Genomic DNA, 16,371 nt, shown 5'->3' with positions numbered 1-16,371 from the left:
TCATCCAGTTAGTTACTGCTGTTAGGCACTGTTTAAAATTGGACGAGCTCAGCCCTGAGTCGTCACTCAGTATCCCCACCAGCTGAGTGTCATCCCCGTATGAGATTATAGATAGCTCCCAACGTTTGGCGACCTCAGCTAGTGGCTGGACGTAAAGATGGAATTACTTCGGGCTGAGTGACGACCCCTGAGGGACTCCCTGCTCAATTAATCGTTCCTTAGATAGGAACTGGGTGGAAACCTGGAAAGATCTTCCGGTCAGGAACGCCCTGAACCAATCCAGTGCCTGTCCGCTAATCCCTGCCGCCTCCAGTCGATACAGCAAAACCTTGTGTGAAACCATATCGAAGGCAGCACTGAGGTCTAATAGGATCAGCGCTGCCGTCTGGCCGGAATCCATGATGGTCCGAAGATGTTCCGTCACACTCAGGAGAGCTGTTTCGGTGCTGTGGTCCGCACAGAAGCCATGCTGGGAGGAGTCCAGAATGTTATTGGAGTAGAGAAATTTCGTCAGGATATTATTGATGTTAGACTCGACCACCTTGGGTGGCCAGGGGAGCAGTGAAATAGGCCTAAAGTTCTCTGGCCTAGTGGGGTCTAACATGGGTTTTTTAATAATGGGGAGACCCATGCCTGCTTCCATCTAGTGGGTATAGAGGCAGATTTAAATGAAGAATTAATAATCTGTCGAAGAGGGTTGAGTACAAGCGTGGATACTTCTCTAAATTGGGCGGGCTTTAGAGGATCTGCTGGAGAGCCCGATTTGATTTTCCCACAGAGTCTGAGGAAATCATCCTGATTTAAGTCAGGTATAGTCATAAGTTTATTAGTTGGCTCGGTATTTGAGGGAGTAGGACAGGGTGTGGCTGGAAAGGAGCCATAGATTGCCCGTACTTTATCTATGAAGAAGGAGGCCAGTTTTTCACAGTGTATGTAGGAGGCGGACGTCGCCAAAACAGCTTTTTTGGCGCTAAGATCCTTCAGAATCTTAAAAATAGTTTTAGAGGGGTTCTGGCTTATTCTGATCTCATTTGCATAGTAAGCGGCTCGCGTCTTACAGATATTTCTATGATAATTATTTTGTGCGGCAGGGTATTGGGTCTTTATTACTGGGTCGTAAGATTTCCTCCATTTACATTCAGTTAATTTACACACTTTCCTGAGGATGGTAAGCGCCTCATTATACCAAGGGCTGGACTCCTGAGAACGTCCCCTGATCCAGTCAGCCGGAATTAGTGAACCCAGACCCTGGGTAAGCCAGGTACAAAAATTCTCGTAGCCCTGCTCGGTGTTGTCACCGACTTCAGGGGGGTCAGCTTTAAGCAGGGCATAAAAGTCTTCAAGGCGTAGCTTCCGCCATGGACGCTTGAGTACCTGTTGAGCGTTACTCATGTTTGACGGGTCGTGTATAGGTAGGGACATGATAACCAACATGTGGTACGACCAGGGAATTGGAATAGGCACCTCTACCGTGGCTTCTTCTAGGTTAGAAAAGATGGGGTCTAAAAGATGGCCTTCCCTATGGGTGGGGCTCTTAACTAGTTGACAGAGTTGAAATGCAGCAAGGTCAGCTAACAGGCCACTTATCTTTTTGTCTGTCGTGAGATCGAAGTGAAGGTTCAGATCCCCGAAGATGTTAAAGTTAGCTGTCCCCATTGCCAAAGAACATACTGTTTCTAGGAGAGCTTTAACAAAGCTGCTATCCTGTCCGGTGGGTCTATATATCAGGATACCTGATAAAGTTAGATGGGGTTTATCTTAATGCTATAGCGAGCGCATTCGCAACCCTCAATATCCATCCTGGTGAAGAAGCATGAGTATTGAGATTTGACCATCACCACGATGCATCCACCCCTGGATTGCCTGTTCAGAGTGTGGGTTGAGTATCCCGGTGGAGTGGCCAAATTGATGACTGTATTCATGTCATCTTGGAGCCAAGTCTCTGTGAGAAACAGGATATCCAGTGAATATTCCTCAACCAAGTCGTGCACTTCCACGTAATGCCCTGGCCATAGATCTAATGTTTAGCTGCGCTATCAGCAGTAGGTGTTGAGGACAGGTGATAGTAAGGGACGAAAGTGCCATGGGCTTAGGGAGAGTATATCCACAGGCACATTTTAAAAGGCCCCTCAAGTGATGTGGTGGTGTCCTAGTACAGGAAGCCACTGAAGTATTGAGACTTTAGGAGAGTGTCTCTGGTATAAGTATGCCTGGCCCACTCGTGGCGACAAGGGTCCCTGGCGAGCGGCAACGTGCTGGTGCGGACGGGCGCTGACGGGCGCAGACAGGCTTGTCCTTGGCGTGCTTGGATGGAATCCTCTTATGTGCCAAGGGCCTATCTGACTGGTGCAGGATGCACAGCGGAAGTCTAATCACTTCCGGTGTGTTACTCCAATCAACTTCCCTCCACAACAATCTGACATAAAGTCAGCGGTGGACCGGGGAAGCGGCGGTGACTCTTTAAAAACAGCTAAGTGAACAAACAAATTGAAAACGCAACGCTGCGATGTCAAAGTAGTAGCTCTTTGCGCAGCGTGCCGTGATCAGCGTCTCCTTACTATTAATCAGCTGGGAGAGCGGGCTGTTGCTCCTTATCTAGTACCGCCCCGGCCCCTGACTGGTGCAGGATGCACAGCGGAAGTCTAATCACTTCCGGTGTGTTACTCCAATCCACTTGCCTCCACAACAATCTGACATAAAGTCAGCGGTGGACCGGGGAAGCGACGGTGACTCTTTAAAAACAGCTAAGTAAACAAACAAATTAAAAACGCAACACTGCGATGTCAAAGTATTAGCTCTTTGTGCAGCGTGCCGTGAGCAGCGTCTCCTTACTATGAAGTGCTTTAGTTACTGCTAGATACATAAGTACTGTGTAGGTGTATGAGTGGATGTGTATATGCCACTGTCGCTGTCTAACTAGCTATGTGTGTAGTTCAATACCTTTGCAAATAGGTATGTGAGTCACCAAATCGGTGGCATGCCAAATGTATAACTGAATGTATGGGTCTGTAAGTGTATGTTTAAATAACTGGAACTTGTAACTACATATTCTATCTTTTAAGTAGATATCACCTTACCCTATAGCCTACTTTCAATACATATAATAAAAGGTGAGTTCAAGGCTTCACAAGAAGTTATGAGTGCCATCTCAACTTGGCTTAAAACTACACACACAAGCTCTGCATCAGCAGGCCCAATGCATGGACTCATAAGTTATTAAATATATAGATGATGTATTCATAAGTCTCTACTAGATAGTTATAGTTAGGACCATGTTTCCATAGGAAAAGCGTTTCTTGACTTCCCTTTATCCTTGGTGCCGTTTGACGAATCTTCCCAAACTTTTCCAAAACATGATTCTTGTTGTGCATGGAATGTTTTGGGCGATCTGTCAGGCGGGACCCAAGAAAGAGGGGGAGGGGGCGGGGTTCAAAAAAAGGGCTTTTCCAATGTTATTTCCCATAGAGAAAGCACAAACCGCTGGACAGAATTACACCAAATTTGGCAGAAAAGTAGCTCTTGGTCCAGAAAGAAACCTTTTTAGGTCTCGCTGGTGTTAGCAGCGCAAAGCACTGCATCCAGCGAAAGACCTTAAGTTGTCAACTTGCCGGGAATGTTGGACAGGAGATGGGTACGCGCTTTCCCTCTGAGATTTCACTTCGTGGACGCGCACGTCCAGCCCTGCGCCGTGCACATCTCCTGTCCCACATTTCCAGGAAGTCAGCCTCTCGCCTCTCTCAATCGCGCACGCACACACACAGCCACACTCACGCATGCACACACACACGCACACACACGCATGCACACACACGCAGGCACACACACACACACCCACCCCCCTACAACTAAGTCCCACCCGCCCCACTCACCGGGTTACAGGCTCTGTCACGCATGGCTTCCCTCACTTGCATCGGCGGCCTCTAATCCTTCTACGTGCCTACAGTGTTTCACAGCCTCCCCTGGGGCAGAACTTCCGCCTCCTGCACTTCTCGCCCAGTCACTTTGTGGGCGCGGGCTTCCCACAGAAGGCGGAAGTCCCACCCCAGGGGAGGCTGTGAAACGCTGTAGGAGGCATACGAGTGCTGGAGTCTCTGGGATAACAAATCGGGCGCACCCGCTTTACATCCCCCGTGTTTGTTTTAGATGCTTTTTTTGCTTTCATCCACTGCCTGGCTGTCAGATTTGCTTCCCACCCCCTCCCTTTTTACTGTTACGTATTTCCTGTGCCTGCCTATGTGTTGCTCTACTGTTGAAGGCCCCGGGATTGGAGCCGCCACTGTCCGGAGGAGAAGCCAACTGGTAGAGGGTGAAGCCTGCTGTGCAGGGCTATACTGCTGACTGAAAAAACAGGTGAACAGACAGAAAGGGAATCTATTCACTGTCGTATCCAGCTTCCCACCCTGAGGGGACCTAGGGAGGAAGACAAGTGCATTGTAACTCACTGGGGCACCCCAGCTTTCTTCGCTCACTGGTAGTCAGTCTTGCAAGGTCCCCGTTGTTTCTCAAATCTGATGGTGGCACTGGATTAGTCGTCTTTCGGTGGGGATGGGATGAACTGAGCTAGGGACGTCTCACCTCACGCCAGCTATCTGGGTCTGCGGTCTCACCTTGAACTCATGAGCATGGTGGGAGACTGAAGCTTGCTCTGCCTGGGCAGTGATCTCATCCTGATGGGAGTGCCTACCCACCAGCTCAGCTTGGGAGGATGTGAGTTTGAGTGTGGGTATTCGAAGTACGGGGGTGTCTTTTAAGTGTCATCTGCTTCTGGTGGGCAGGGATTTTGTATTTTAGCAGTCCTTCAAGCAACGACGGAAAGAGTGGTCTCTACATCTGGTTTTGGACGTGGGGCACATACTTCCTTAGTTTGGGGAGCAGCGTAGACATGCTAGCGTTCCCTGGCGGGTAGGAGTAGAAGAGTTCATCCCTGGTAGTTTTCCTATTGGATCCCACTAGCCAGGTATCTGTTAACTCTGCATGCACGTACTCACACCGGCTCTTGATGAACAGAAGCAAGTGTATACTAACTTGCTTACTCTACCCCTTGAGGTTGGATGATGTAGGGGTTGGGGTTCAGTCAGTAACCTGTTAGCTGGCGATGCTACTTATTCCCAACCAAAAATATTGTATAAAGCTGCTAAAGAAAAGGAGCACTGCCTCTCCCTTTCTCTAATTCTGGCTTCTTTTCTTATCTTTCTTTATAAATGTTATTTCAAACATAAAGACGTTATAGGAGCTACTAACTCGTGGCAAAATGTGTACGTCTAGCTATGCCAAAAAAGCTTCAATGCATTTGGATTGCTCGTTCCGGAATTTGCTCACCTGGAATAGTGCCTAGGATGAGAGATACGCTGGGGGTCACCTGCCACCTTTTGCTTTTCACTGATAAGCTCTGTCTAAAGTGTTTGTCACTTGCAATCCCTGGTGCTTTTATGATGGAGCAGATGGGATTGAGTGGAGTGATGGTCACTTCCCAGCTCTGCCTTGAGGGTAACAGGTTTGCCATCTGCTGACTCGTTCTTAGGTGGGGCAGGTTTGTCGGCTCTACCTTAAGCGGGGAGGTATTGTGCTGTCAACCTTTGTCTGTCTCTTGAGGGGGACGGGGATGCCACCTTTCGGCTCTGCATTGAGGGATTGAGGGTGAGGGGAAGGGGTCTGTCTCCCTTCAACTTTATATTTAGGGGAACGAGCATGTCACCTGCTGGTTTTGCCTCGAGGGATGGAATATGTCTTCCCTTCTTTGAAGTGGATGCGAATGGAGCTGTCACCTGCCGTCTTCACTTTATTCAATTATTTGTTTTAGGGAAAATCAGGGAAGAAATTATTTAATTATCATCTTGCATCACATTGGGTCATATCATCATATGTTAATTTCTTGGTCCTTTTCCAGGTCAGTTGGAACCTGTGGTGGGCCTAGAGACAGAGACTTGAACTACGGCAGAATTACCTTGGATGGTTACCAGAAGCGCCTGTTAGGGATCTCGAGTAGTGCCCTTTTGCCTCGGTTATATTTAGTTTATATTGTTTTCTCATTGCTTTTTTGCCTGGGTATTTTGTGAGTCAGATTGAGCTTGCTTTCCTTATTGTTGGATACACAAAAACGGCCGACTGCTTTGGATATATTTTAAGGTTAATGGGGCATGTTAATGCTGATCATGCAGGTGCCTGCCTGTTGATGGGACAGCTGCGGGCATGTAAGTAGTGTGTGTAGTGGTTGCGGAAATTTGAGTTCTGAGTATCTTTTAATGGCTATGTTTTTTCTGTTTTGTTACTTATTAATATTGCCCAAAATATGTCATGTTAACCTGCGTTTTTGTCTGTGGAAAAAATGTATATATCAGTATTTTTACAAAACACAATATGTGAGAGAGAAGCAGCGCTCCCATCTCAGAAATACTTTTCTATAAGGACATGGGAATGTGACCATTATTGCATTAGAGCAATTTATGTGTCAAGATGCCTTTATCAGAAGTTTGTCTGAAAATCGTGCTATTTGGTCAAATTTATTTTCGCTAGTAGGACCTATATAATTTAACATTTGGAAACAGCGAATGTAGTAATGGCTCAGGTGCGCTTTTCATACCCAATGCTATTTTGTTGTTATAAGAACATTTAGTTCTGTTTGACGAATCCGCAGTACATTTGGCACTCATTTGAAAAATTCAATAAGGTATGTGTTTACATTGGGGGTGGGGGGTGCGGTTGAGGTAGCTCCCTTAGGAATTTCCCTCTCCTTTCTAGGTTTCACCTGAACAGAGCTTGTGCTGTGCTTGTGAAATTCATTGTATTTAATATACATTTTAACAAGCATTTAAAATGCAATAGGTCTTGCCTTTGATTAAGTTAAAGCCACTTGCTTTGCTAATGTTATAGTATAGCTAAGCAAATGGCTTTAACTTAATAAAAGGCGAGACCTATTGCATTTTTAATGCTTGTTATTATTGGGTGTAAATTTGCTCAGTAGTTTTAACTACAAATTTGTATGTATAGGGAGGCGGATCCTCCGAGGATTTGACAATCCCTGAGCTGAAATCTGATTGGCTGCCAACCCTTCAGTGAGGGAAGTGTGGGCAGCCATCTTGGGACCCGGCTTCAGCCCACCCCAAATATTTTTTTTAAATGGCAGCAAGGTAGGAATACCCTGATCACCTAACTGTTTCTGGTGTTCCCCTGAGATCCCCCCAGGGCCAATTGCCATTGGAGCATGCCAGGGCTGCGAATCCCCTGCAAATAAAAACATATATATGCATTATAGCCCCTGGGTGATCCAAGTCCCAGGGGCATGCTGGCGTTTTTTTTATGGAGGCACACATTAGGGCTCTCCTCCTTGGGCTTAAGTATGCCCCAGGGCCCACCATGTCCCTGGGGCTTAATTGTATTAGTGCTGGTGCTCAGAACCACGCGCCCCGGAGACCCCCACCTCCCCGGGGCTATAAAAGAATTGACTATGGGGGAATGCGAAGACCCCTAAGCCTCAGGAACCACCACCTCCCCAGGGCTAAATATAAAGAAATCGGGGGGCCTCGTTGACCCCCCTAAACCCCAGGGACCATCACCTTCCCGGGCCTATAAATATTTGTACTGGTGGGGCTGTGTGGACTCTCCTGTGCCCAACACCCCTGTGATTCTATTTTTTTTTTAAATTGAAGGGGACCATACAGCCCCCCTCTCCTGAGCCATTCACCACCTCCCTGGGTTGGCCTGTGCAAACAGAAGGAAGGGAGCTGAGCATCCCCCCTCCTGTAGCCGTATGTGGCCCTGGGCACCACCACCCCTCAAGGCCAGCTCCTTCTACCCCTAGGACCTAGCTGTTTGCTTCTGCTTGTGGGAGCTTTGACATCCCCCACCAAGTAAAAGCAAACATTCTGGTTCCAGCAGGCGAGAGCCATCAAATTGTTCCCACCCACTGAGAATGGAGGTTTTATCTCTGTGCCTGTCTGCAGAATAAAGGTAAAAAAACTATTAGAAAGAGACAGAATAAAGGTTAGAAAAGCAAAATGAGGCACAATAAAGGTGAGAAGCGAGCAGAAAGAGGAAAAAGGTAGGTCACCAACGAGCAGAAAGACGCAAAAGAATGGTGAGAAACGAGCAGAAAGAGGCAAAATACTGATGAGAAACAAGCAGAAAGAGCCGAAATAAAGATCAGGAACACACAGAAAGAGGCAAAATAAAGATGAGAAATTAGCAGAAAGAAGCAAAAATACTGTCAGCAATGAGTAGAGAGAGGCAAAATAACGAGAAACAAATAGAACGAGGCAGAATAAAAGTCAGAAACGAGCAGAAAGAGGCAAAATAGAGGTCAGAATTGAGCAGCAAGAGGCTGAATATAGGTCAGAAACTAGCAGAAAGAGGCAAGAATAAAGATCGGAAATTAGTAAAAAGAGGAAAAATATAGATCAGAAGTTAGCAGAAAGAGGCAGAATATAGGCTGAATTTCACTGGTATATTATATATATATATATATATATATATATGTATGTATATATATATATATATATTACCTACTGGCTATCGCCAGTAGGTATATATAGTTAGGATTAATTCTCTATGGAACTTTTGAAAATTCTATGTCTAATAACTTTGGCGTTTGTGGACGGAATCGGCTGAAATTTTCAGGAAAATGGCACATTTTGTTTCTGAGCAGCCCTTGAAAATTTGGGGGGGTTTTGTCGAGGGGGGCCGAGAAAAAAGGGGGGTCCCAAAACGCGTTTTTCCCATGTTAATTTCCATAGGGCGGTTGGACTCACTTTTAGCTCGAACGGCTGAATGGATTTGCACGAAACTTGGCAAAATTGTAGGGACTGTTAGCCCGATGTGCCTTTGCTAGGTCCCAATATATGTGCTCCAGTAGTTTTTGAGAAATTAACGTTCAAAACAAGATATATATCTGTAACAGCGCTCCGGGCTGCGCTCCGGTTCGCTTACTTTTCGCGAAACGGAACTTTGCGCGCAGAAAGCTGATTGGCTCTCCGGTGTCTGTCAACATTCTAAACAGTCCGGAGCGGCCGCCATCTTATCTCTCGGTAGGATCGAGAGAGAAGAAGAGGTGAAAAACGAAGGGGGAATTTAATGAAAGGGGGCAAGGTATACCTCTCTTGACCCCCTAGGAATGATGTTGGGGTTATTAAAGGGTCTCGTGGGGAAAATAAAAAAATATATATTTTTCACGGTAGAAGCGCTTCCCGGGCCGCGAACTGGGCCGCAAACTGGTAGCGAAACGGGAATTCGCCATTTTGTGTTTCGTTTTAATTAAATTACTAGGTATAAGGGGGTGCGGGAGACGTATCCTGACCCCTTATGTTTTCTGAGGGTGGCTGAGGAGGCTCATATATGTTGATACATGTCTTCCAGCGGCTGTGCGTGAGCTTTTTTTTTTTTTTGCTGCGTGACGTCTGTTAACGTTCGATTCGATGGAAATCAGGAAGTGTTGACCACCATTTTGTCACTGCGAGTAAATATTTTCTTATAAATGAATCCTTATTGATAAACATTGTCTGCGCCATCTTGCCTTTTTGTCCAATGCCACAATTTTGTCGTGCACGGCAGCCATTTTAGATGCCTTGACCAGACCCACTCTCTGCACGCCGTCGATTCTCAGCACGGCTCCCCACCCTCGCAAGCATCTCCCCCACGCACTGGTCACCCCCGCTCTCTCTCTCATGCATCGGCCATATACTTCCCCCCATCTGCGCTGCTCTTCCCTGAGAATCACACTCTGTGCCCGCCCGACACCTCCCTTTCACCCTATTCACTACCGCACCCTCTGACACTCCTCTTCCTCTGTGTCCGATTGTCCAGGCCGGACCTAGGCTATCACCTAGCCCTGCGGATGTAGTTTATGGCCCCAGCTGTAGAGAATCCAGACATGCCAACCCTCCCGATTCAGGCGTGAGACTACTGATTTCAGTGCTAGTCTTCCGCCTCCCGATTCCTGCAAGGAAAAATCCGGGGGCATATTACCAAAAACTAGCGATAATTTTTGTCTCTAACTTGTTTAGAGACAAAAATTATCGCCGCACATCGGCGAATTTTATCGCAGATAAACCTTGCTATTAGAAAGGTTTATCGCAAATGCGATAAAAAACGGCCGCAATGCATGAATATCGCTGAAAAGTCAGCGATATTCATGCATTATCCAGCAAATGCTCTTAGCCATGTTATCCACCTTCCATTGGATAACATGGCTAACAAGCACTGGCGTTGCCAATAGGTCTCGCAGTAGGAAAGTTTGAGCTATTGGTTGTGTAAATGACAAAGCCCTTTATGTATTCTAAATGATAACAACAGTGAAAGGCATTGTTATTTGCCATTGTAATAGTTCCACCTGTTGTACTGCGCGATCTATTGGCAACGTGAGTGGCGTTGCGTGTGTGAGTGGCGTTGCGTGTGTGAGTGGCGTTGCGTGTGTGAGTGGCGTTGCGTGTGTGAGTGGCGTTGCGTGTGTGAGTGGCGTTGCGTGTGTGAGTGGCGTTGCGTGTGTGAGTGGCGTTGCGTGTGTGAGTGGCGTTGCGTGTGTGAGTGGCGTTGCGTGTGTGAGTGGCGTTGCGTGTGTGAGTGGCGTTGCGTGTGTGAGTGGCGTTGCGTGTGTGAGTGGCGTTGCGTGTGTGAGTGGCGTTGCGTGTGTGAGTGGCATTGCGTGTGTGAGTGGCATTGCGTGTGTGAGTGGCGTTGCGTGTGTGAGAGGTGTTGCCTGTGTGTGAGGCATTGGCTGTGTGATTTGTGTTGCCTGTGTGAATGGCGTTGCCTGTGTGAGTGGCGTTGGCAGTGTGAGTGGCGTTGGCAGTGTGAGTGGCGTTGCATGTGTGAGTGGCGTTGCATGTGTGAGTGGCGTTGCATGTGTGAGTGGCGTTGCATGTGTGAGTGGCGTTGCATGTGTGCGTAGTTGAGTGGAGTTGCGTAGTTGAGTGGTGTTGCGTTGTTTAGTGGCGTTGCATGTGTGAGTGGTGTTGCATGTGTGAGTGGTGTTGCATGTGTGAGTGGCGTTGCATGTGTGAGTGGCGTTGCGTAGTTGAGTGGTGTTGCGTTGTTTAGTGGCGTTGCATGTGTGAGTGGCGTTGCATGTGTGAGTGTAGTTGCGTAGTTGAGTGTCGTTGCGTAGTTGAGTGTCGTTGCGTAGTTGAGTGGCGTTGCGTAGTTGAGTGGCGTTGCGTAGTTGAGTGGCGTTGCGTAGTTGAGTGGCATTGCGTAGTTGAGTGGCATTGCGTAGTTGAGTGGCGTTGCGTAGTTGAGTGGCGTTGCGTAGTTGAGTGTCTTTTAGTAGATGAGTGGCGTTGCGTAGATGAGGGTGAGGTGTTGAGGGTGAGTAAGGATGAGTGAGAGTGAGGGTGAGTGAGGTGTTGAGGGTGAGTGATGGTGAGGTGTTGAGGGTGAGGTGTTGAGGGTGATTGAGGTGTTGAGGGTGAGTGCGGGTGAGGAGTTGAGGTGGAGGCGTTGAGGGTGAGTGTGAGGTATTGTCATTGAGTGTGAGTGAGTGTAAGTGAGGGGGTGTGAGGGTGATGGGGGTGATGGTGAGGGTGTGTGAGCGTGAGGGTGTGTGAGTCTGAGTGTGAGTTATTGTCATTGAGTGTGTGTGAGTGTGAGTGAGGGGGTGTGAGTGTGTGAGTGTGAGGGTGAGGAGTTGAGGGTGAGTGCGTGTGAGGGTGACTGTGGAGTTGAGGGTGAGTGAGGTGTTGAGGGTGAGTGAGGTGTTGAGGGTGAGTGAGGTGTTGAGGGTGAGTGCGGGTGAGGAGTTGAGGTGGAGGCGTTGAGGGTGAGTGAGGGTGAGTGTGAGGTATTGTCATTGAGTGTGAGTGAGTGTGAGTGAGGGGGTGTGAGGGTGATGGTGAGGGTGTGTGAGCGTGAGGGTGTGTGAGCGTGAGGGTGTGTGAGCGTGAGGGTGTGTGAGTCTGAGTGTGAGGTATTGTCATTGAGTGTGAGGTATTGTCATTGAGTGTGAGGTATTGTCATTGAGTGTGAGGTATTGTCATTGAGTGTGAGGTATTGTCATTGAGTGTGAGGTATTGTCATTGAGTGTGAGTGAGTGTGAGTGAGGGGGTGTGAGGGTGATGGGGGGTGATGGTGAGGGTGTGTGAGCGTGAGGGTGTGTGAGTCTGAGTGTGAGTTATTGTCATTGAGTGTGTGTGAGTGTGAGTTATTGTCATTGAGTGTGTGTGAGTGTGAGTGAGGGGGTGTGAGTGTGTGAGTGTGAGTGAGGGGGTGTGAGTGTGTGAGTGTGAGTGAGGGGGTGTGAGTGTGTGAGTGTGAGTGAGGGGGTGTGAGTGTGTGAGTGTGAGGAGTTGAGGGTGAGTGAGGTGTTGAGGGTGAGTGAGGTGTTGAGGGTGAGTGAGGTGTTGAGGGTGAGTGAGGTGTTGAGGGTGAGTGAGGTGTTGAGGGTGAGTGAGGTGTTGAGGGTGAGTGAGGTGTTGAGGGTGAGTGAGGTGTTGAGGGTGAGTGAGGTGTTGAGGGTGAGTGAGGTGTTGAGGGTGAGTGAGGTGTTGAGGGTGAGTGAGGTGTTGAGGCAGGGTGAGGCAGGGTGAGGCAGGGTGAGGCAGGGTGAGTGAGGGTGAGTGAGGGTGAGTGAGGGTGAGTGAGGGTGAGTGAGGGTGAGTGAGGGTGAGTGAGGGTGAGTGAGGGTGAGTGAGGGTGAGTGAGGGTGAGTGAGGGTGAGTGAGTGAGGGTGAGTGAGGGTGAGTGAGTGAGGGTGAGTGAGGGTGAGTGAGGGTGAGTGAGGGTGAGTGAGTGAGGGTGGGTGAGGGTGAGTGAGGGTGAGTGAGGGTGAGTGAGGGTGAGTGAGGGTGAGTGAGGGTGAGTGAGTGTGAGTGAGGGTGAGTGAGGGTGAGTGAGGGTGAGTGAGGGTGAGTGAGGGTGAGTGAGGGTGAGTGAGGGTGAGTGAGGGTGAGTGAGGGTGAGTGAGAGTGAGGGTGAGGGGGAGGGGTTGAGGGTGAGTGAGGGTGAGGGGTTGAGGGTGAGTGAGGGTGAGTGGGGGGTTGAGGGTGAGCCACAAAACACAATGAACTGAGGCACTCATAAATAGATTACTGCTCTGACAAAACCGAAAATAAAAATGAAACCACTGCTGCTTCAGGGCAGCAACTGCTGCATATATTTAGTAAGGGTCCTTCCAAAACGAAAAGCAAAATTGCAAGTGCCGATCCTACTGCCAATGGAATGCATTTTCAAAATAAACGGGAAACAGCGGCAATGGCGCCGACCCACTAAAATTAACAGGCAGCGATGGGTGGGTGGTAGTGGTGGTGGGGATGGCACAAGGAATTTAAGTGACAGAAACGGGCACAAAAGTTCACTTTGTTAAAACAAGTTGCCGTGCACGTTGGCGTCGTGTTCTACAACCCACAAATGATTCAAATCTTTAACTCTCAATCTTGTATGTGGACGTCACCAGACAACCGAAGACATTACAAATATTGTTGTAAAAAACTGGGTTGCATGCAGTAAATTATTGAAGTTGTACTTTATGTCACGTCAGTAATCCTTTATATTGCTTGTGAACCTCAAACTTGTGCCGCACTTTAAATTGCAAAACCGCACGTCAATCGCAGTGTGTGGTCCATTGTGTGTATCTGCATGGTGCTGTGAAGGAGCCCAGTCACCCAGAAGCTCATTTACATAGCACTCTGCACACGTAGCTTTCCCTCCAGGTATCGTCACCCTAGGGTATCGCCTAGTTTAAAGCAAGGTAAGAGACTTACTGGCACTAACCTTCACTGAGGCCCTAGAACCTTCTGGAGCGGTTTACACGCGGAGCTGCACGTTTCGACAGACATCACGCACTGTAGAATGTCCGACGTGGGAAAGGATGGGCGTGGGTTAGGTCATGGGTAGCCTGCCGTGACCTAATTACCACAAACTGGGTCATGCAGTGTTGATTCAGGAATGCATGCCTGCTTGATGCACCAGATATCCAGGAACGAACCGACGACGGGAACGCATAGCGCGATTGGAAGAGATCAGCGGCCTGCATCGCGACAGTGAGCAGCGGCTTCCAGTACACAGCGGGCTGGGCGGAAGTGCAGGTGAAGAGGGCTTAACAGACCGGAAGGAGGCCCTGGCAAAATCACCCCTGGAAGCTCACATTACAGACTCGGCCAGAGGAGTCCCGGACGGCACATACCACGCAGCGGGGATCAGACAAACAAGCTCCCAGGACGCTGCACTGCACAATAACTGATAAGGGGGCAGGATAAACGGAAAAACGGGCGATCAATAAACTGGGACCTGGGAAGCCAAAACGAGCACTCGGACAGGAGAAACGCGACGTGCACCAGAAACAAAAAAATGAACCGCCGGATGGGGGCGGGAAAGCCTGGTGGGAGGCGTGAATGCGCGAGGGGAGGCAGGCGGATTGGGAGAGAAGCCTGATGGGGGCGGGAGAGCCTGGTGGGTGGGCGTGAATGAGGGGAGGACTGGGCTGGGCTTGCATGCGGATTGGGAGAGAAGCCTGATGGGGGCGGGAGAGCCTGGTGGGTGGGCGTGAATGAGGGGAGGACTGGGCTGGCCTTGCATGCGGATTGGGAGAGAAGCCTGATGGGGGCGGGAGAGCCTGGTGGGTGGGCGTGAATGAGGGGAGGACTGGGCTGGGCTTGCATGCGATGCGCGTGCATGTTGACGGGCACTGCATGAAAACCGCGGGCTGAAAGCCCTTTGGTTTGAAGAGAAAATAGCCGACTTGAATTCTCCCCATTTCCCATTCCTGCGGAATGGTAAAGGCTCGACCTAAAAACTGCTCTGTGCGTGAGCTTTTTTTTTTTTTTTTTGCTGCGTGACGTTTGTTAACGTTCGATTCGATGGAAATCAGGAAGTGTTGACCACCATTTTGTTACTGCGAGTAAATATTTTGTTATAAATGAATCCTTATTGATAAACATTGTCTGCGCCATCTTGCCTTTTTGTCCAATGCCACAATTTTGTCGTGCACGGCAGCCATTTTAGATGCCTTGACCAGACCCACTCTCTGCACGCCGTCGATTCTCAGCACAGCTCCCCACCCTCGCAAGCATCTCCCTCACGCACTGGTCACCCCCGCTCTCTCTCTCATGCATGGGCCATATACTTCCCCCCATCTGCGCTGCTCTTCCCTGAGAATCACACCCTGTGCCCGCCCGACACCTCCCTTTCACCCTATTCACTACCGCACCCTCTGACACTCCTCTTCCTCTGTGTCCGATTGTCCAGGCCGGACCTAGGCTATCACCTAGCCCTGCGGATGTAGTTTATGGCCCCAGCTGTAGAGAATCCAGACATACCAATCCTCCCGATTCAGGCGTGAGACTACTGATTTCAGTGCTAGTCTTCCGCCTCCCGATTCCTGCAAGGAAAAACCCGGGGGCATATTACCAACAACTAGCGATAATTTTTGTCTCTAAGTTGTTTAGAGACAAAAATTATCGCCGCACATCGGCGAATTTTATCGCAGATAAACCTTGCTATTAGCAAGGTTTATCGCAAATGCGATAAAAAACGGCCGCAATGCATGAATATCGCTGAAAAGTCAGCGATATTCATGCATTATCCAGCAAATGCTCTTAGCCATGTTATCCACCTTCCATTGGATAACATGGCTAAAAACTGCTCAGGGCAGGTGTTAGCTTTTGGAGATATTCGCGCTTAGCGCGAATATCTCCAAAAGTTGGTAATAGGAGATAGCGATGGTTAGGGACTGTTTCCAGTCGCTAACATCTTGGCACGCCCACTTTGCATGTCATTAGTGATAAATATCACTGACATGCAAAGCGGGGCCCAAGATGGTCGCTATCTCCTTTGAGCTGTCACTAACTGGTGTTAGCGACAGCTTGGTAATAGGGAGATAATTTTATCTCCTTTTTTTTGGCTTTTAAAGCCAAAAAAGCGGAAATAAACCCCCTTGATAATATGCCCCACGATTCCTCGGGGGTTTCAGCTGACAGGGCTTGGTATTGTGTTACATGCTAATTCTTCCAGGAAACGTCAGAGGGTCGATGCAGGGGTTCTAGAAGGGGTGATAAACCATTTAAGCCTCATGAACAAGCGCATGGTCTTTTAAAGATTTGTGAAGTACTCGGGGCGGCGGTGTGTGTGTGCCCTCTTTCAGGAGCGGGCGGGGGGGCACTGCCAGCAACTTGCCAGGCCAGGTAGTGTTCAACACGTGCATCACCCTTTCTCTGCCTGCTATTGCGCTCCATGCTTCGGAAAGGTAAGAAAAAGAACGTGCATTTGAGTTTGAAATGTCCGATCCTGTAGCAGTACACTTGCAAAGCCCACACATGACAATAACCCGATTCAAGGCCCCATTCACCCGATTTTTAAAAAATATATAGCACTCCAACAAAGTAGGATTATAAAACTTTATTAACTTTTAAATATAACGAACGCAACAAAAACTGTAAATATATTTAAACA

The sequence above is a fragment of the Lissotriton vulgaris genome, chromosome 6, assembly GCF_964263255.1.
Source record: "Lissotriton vulgaris chromosome 6, aLisVul1.2, whole genome shotgun sequence".
Taxonomy (NCBI): domain Eukaryota; kingdom Metazoa; phylum Chordata; class Amphibia; order Caudata; family Salamandridae; genus Lissotriton; species Lissotriton vulgaris.
Note: the sequence above shows the minus strand (reverse complement) of the source record.